The sequence below is a fragment of the Lygodium microphyllum genome, chromosome 4 (assembly GCF_053477565.2).
Source record: "Lygodium microphyllum isolate KBCC chromosome 4, Lygodium_microphyllum_v1.1.10, whole genome shotgun sequence".
NCBI classification, from domain to species: Eukaryota; Viridiplantae; Streptophyta; class Polypodiopsida; order Schizaeales; family Lygodiaceae; genus Lygodium; species Lygodium microphyllum.
The window spans coordinates 42,525,295-42,530,065 of NC_141138.1; the positions used below are offsets into that span (position 1 = coordinate 42,525,295).

At 43.0% G+C, this 4,771-nt stretch overlaps 1 long non-coding RNA gene across 1 annotated transcript; it reads left to right on the forward strand.

Moving 5' to 3' along the window:
* The first annotated feature begins 900 nt into the window (after positions 1-900).
* Positions 901-1,547, forward strand: LOC148036978 (uncharacterized). The gene is made up of 2 exons (XR_015690767.1): positions 901-1,159; positions 1,260-1,547. It is a non-coding gene; the product is annotated as an uncharacterized LOC148036978 (long non-coding RNA).
* The last annotated feature ends 3,224 nt before the right edge of the window (positions 1,548-4,771 follow it).

Below are 4,771 nucleotides of genomic sequence, written 5' to 3' on the forward strand. Positions count from 1 at the left end.
GGGGGCGTGCCCAATGACACAGTCCGATAAGCGCTCTAGATTGATAAGAGACGGTGAACTTCTTTAACTCAACAGTAGGGAGACAGAGAGACAAAATTGCTTACCTGACATACCTATTGGATTGGACGATTGTCCAGATTCCGAAGGCGCTTTGGGGGGGGGGGGGGGTGGCGGAGTCCTGCAGCCCTTTTTGTACTCTTGTTTGAGTCTGATATTCGCTTCATTGAGGAAGACCCGGCTGACTTTGGAGTTGAGAAGTTGTCAGATCCCTCAGTTTCTTGGAGACTCTCCCTTTGGTATGCGGGGCTTCTATTACTGCTACCTGCCAGCTGTTCTGCAAAGCCTCCCAGGTGGACGGTTCCAGATCCTGAGGACAGTCCATCTCCTCTTCTTCTTGCATATTGTTCTGCATGTTGCCCAATAGGTCCGAGACCTGCATGTTGAGCGGAGAGTCCATTAAACAAAGGGTTACCCATTATTTTCCCAAATGCCCTTTGTAAAGAACCCGCCATGCCAGGCTCATGACGGGAGAGAGAAGGGGGCGTCGTCTGCGTGATAGGCAAGGACATGGTGCAAAACTGCGGCACAGTCTGAGCAGAGTTCTGGATCTGCATCCCCCGAGACGCAGGCACTTTTGCACATACCCTAACGGGCGGCACGAGAGAAGACAGAAAGCCCACCAACTATTATGAGTGCCTCCCTCGCGCATGCAACCCGTCCCGTCGCAAAAGCAGCAAACCCTAACCCTCGACCAAAAGGCCAGAGAGCAAGAGCGAGCCGCGAGAGCGAGCGAGTTACCAATCTTCCAAGGAGCAATGCTCTTGCATATGCGATAATGTGCGTTTGTTTCATTATTTTTGTTATAAATTTTGTTGTGTCTATCCCTTCTCACCCCAGCCGTGTTGGCAAGGCCTTGGTACATGTATCATCATGTAACGGGGCACAAGTCAAATTGACGTGCGCGACTTTGCTCTTCAAACTCGTGGTAAGTCGGCCAGAGTCTAGAAAGTCGGGGGCTGCGTAGGGTTAGGGTAAGGCCTCTTATAATACTTTTCGGCATTCTTTCGCTGACTCTCGGTCTGCTTCGCGTTGATCTCTACTGTCATCGATTTCCCCTGGTTCGAGCTTAGCCTGCCGCAGCGTCGCCATGAGAGCCAAGGTTAGACTTCTCTTCTGATGCATTCCGTTGTTTTAGTTCATGTCTGCTCGTTGCATCTGTCGTCGCGCTTACGTCCTTGTCCCTCGCTTCCATATGACAGTGGAAGAAGAAGAGAATGCGTCGCTTGAAGCGAAAACGCAGAAAGATGAGGCAAAGATCGAAATAGAGGCCGAGGGGGCGAACGCACGCTTACTTCAGCTAGGATGCTCGGTATAAGATGTCAGCAAGCAATCTCTGGCAGTCTCAGTACTTCCTGTGGCTGTTTCATGAACGTTTTGTCATTGACGCAATTTTTTTACCTTTGCGTATGCCAAATGCCGGACAACATTTGTCAAGGTTTATAAAGAATCGGAACTTGATTTTCGAATGCAAAGTTTGTTTTTCCTGATCGTAGTTTCTGCAGCGCATGTGCGTGTAGGAAGATCATTTCACTGCTTTTTGGTTCTCATCCATGGGTAACTACCAATTCCCAGCATTTTACCTAAACGTTCTGTACACACTGATGGTACATGGCCTCACCGTTATGCTCTGGACTGAAGCGCAGTTGTAAACGGTCTTTGTAATTTTGATCGTTAAGTACGTGGTCTATGGAGATTGGTAGTGTGTGTACCGCAATGCTATAAGTGGCTACCTAATCGAGCATTGTAGTTTTGAGAGTAGGAGGATTAATATGAGGATCGGGAGCATGCGTACTGCAATTACAGAAGTGAATGTCCTAATAAACTATCGTTGCATTTGCTCAATTAATTGGCCGATTAAACTGGTAGGTAGAAGCCCCTCTTATATTCTAAGTTCGGATCCTCTCACTCTTTGATCTTAGCATGCATAGCGGTCATGGTTTTGAACTCTTTGTGCCCGCCCCTGATAATTTCATGAGGCTGTAGAAATCTTATCACCTAATTTTATTTAGTGTTATTTAAGGGTAGAATTTTGTTATCACAGTACGCAAATAGTCAGAATGGTTATTGAAATGGATGGATTTCTCTCAGCTGATGTTGGTGGTGTGTCGTAAATGGTTTTAATTTGTTCCACACGTTTCTCAACTGTGGTAGAACGAATATTTTAGTAAATAGTTGCAGACGTTGTGGGTACTGAAAGTTACGGAGTTGTGGCTCAATAATGAGACTCTGCCATAATTGGTAGGCTATGTTGTCCACTGCTGGGATGGAGCGTCACCAATCGACCTTATAGTAGTGTGAACTATCGCTTTTACTCAATCATGTGATCTATGCGTTGGGTTTGTTTTGATTGAACTTTTGCTTTTACTCGATTGTGTGGTCTACTATGCGTTGGGTTTGTTTTGATAAATCTTTTGATCTGGAGGTTATACCTACATCAAGACTCTGATCTGGTGTCATGCGAAGCCATCTGATTACTCATTTCTCTCAATACACATGAGCTTGTCTGAACATATGTAAACCTTTTGAGTTAGTGTCTTTGATGTATAGTGATAGTACAAAACACCTATCTAGCGAGCAAATGGGACCAATCGGCATGCCAGCTGATGTGCACTTACACGAGCGTTCATGGACATTGCAGCCGTACTGTAAATTTATGTTTGGTCACCATAAGTTGGATTACCGTGAAAGAGAAAATTGTCGTGATGGCTTATTGTTCACCTTGCAAGATATCTTGTTATGTATGCTCTTGTAATTGGTAGTAGGACGTTGTAGTTGCTCTATATATGTTGGTATTCCTGTTTTTATTACGAAAACTTATTTTAAAAAACTGATTTACATCAAAGCGGATAAAAGGCAAATTCTGAACCGTCAAATGTCTAGAAAGGTCGCTTAAGGGGCAGCATTGGCCCTCTTTCTCAGAAACTTAAAAGCAAGCTGGACAATCCTCCACGAGCCTTCTTTCTCATAAATCTTGAAAACAAGAAAGATAATTCTCCTTGCAAGTTCTAATGTGGACAACTCTCTTCCTTCTCAGTAACACTGTTTTGGTTTGATCATATCTTTTGCAAGAAAACCACTAATAATTTTATAAGAGTCCGAGGCTTTTCGTATCCATTATACCTCCATCTTCAAAAAATACTTTCCTCGTAAAACATCATGCAAGTTTGTAACGTCAATCCACATCTTTGCTCCACGCAGGTGCTTCACTACATTTCTATTAGAGGTGGCCAGCTGATTTCATGTGTATTATGCACACGGAGTAGCTAGGTTGACTGTTTATTATGACAAAGAGCAGTTGGGATTGATCCAATTGGATCTTTAGCCTGCAAATCAGGCCTTATAACTTGCCTAGATAACACATTCAATTGGTGGTTGGGAATTTTCTTCTATATGCCCCAATTATGTCTATTCAATATGGCTATACAAGTTCGGGGATATCTAGCCTTTACATATAGTTGTTGTAAAGGATCTTACCTCTAGTTGACTTTTGGAAGTACTGATCGTTTCTTCATTCTGTCAATTGGTTTCCCCTTTCGATTGTCAAAGCATTCCCAAATTCTCCAAAAGTCCCATCTTGTTAGTTGATAGTCACTTATCTTAGTCCCAAGACCTTTATAAGCCACTCACGTTGCAGTAATCTAATTGGACCTTGGTGGCTATATTCCTCTCAACTCCTATAAAGAAGTATCCCACATGTCCACTCATCTTGTCCAACCCTTCATGGCCTTCTTGCTTGTGGACTCTAGTTCCCTTCAAATGCTTGAGGGAAGGTTTGAACATTCTTTAGAAGGAATATATCAAAATCCACGAGTTCTTGATTGTGTTCTTCCATTGGCAAATTGGATGTTTCATAGTCAAATAACCTTTGATAGCTGTCTTGACTTAAGAAGCTAAAAGTTTGCCCTCCTAGTTAAGCATGCTCCATGAGCCCCTTGGCAATCTAGCCTTGTTAATTGCGCACTTAACATTAGTTGCCCAAGGTTTATCTACATTGAACCTCTTGAGAAGTTGAAGCCCTAGACATCTAGCTTTTGCAGCGAATCATTCAATGGAGTGAAAAATGTAATGTTCTATGTTTGTAGGACTCGTACTAAGGTGAGCAAAGTAGTTGGAGATGACTCCATTGCCTTGACAGCAACATTGGTGAAGGAATGCTTTGTGAGGGAGGAGAATGTAGTCATCAAGCTATCAATGATAGACCATAATATTTCTTTGATAATGGTTTGCTATCAAGGCCAATGCTAGGCAACTAGTTCGAGGAGAAAATGCAAACGTGTGAAGGAAGATCTCTCCAAAAAAGGTGGTGGTAGTTAGGTAACTATTGGGTAAAAGCACAAAGTATATAGAAGAACTGGGTTTGCTACAACCAAATATGGCTTTGGTGTTGATGACATGGTAGCTAACTAACATCCGTTGGATGTTGGGCAAATCAAATAGGACAACAAAATGTGGAGTGGGTAATTGAGTGATGTAGCAAGTGCAAATGGACAGCTACATGACAACTAAATGACCTAGGTGGTAGCTACATTTGATTTGAGTGAGTCTAGATATCTCCAAGAAGCAAAAATCAACCATTCCAATGGGGCAACACCCTAGCTATTGGAGAGGAGTGATGAAGAAAAGTTGATGAAGAGGGATATGCATTTGCTAAACAATAGCATGTCTCTTGATGGAGTAGATTTTGGAGCCAAAGATGGTGTCAAACAAATGT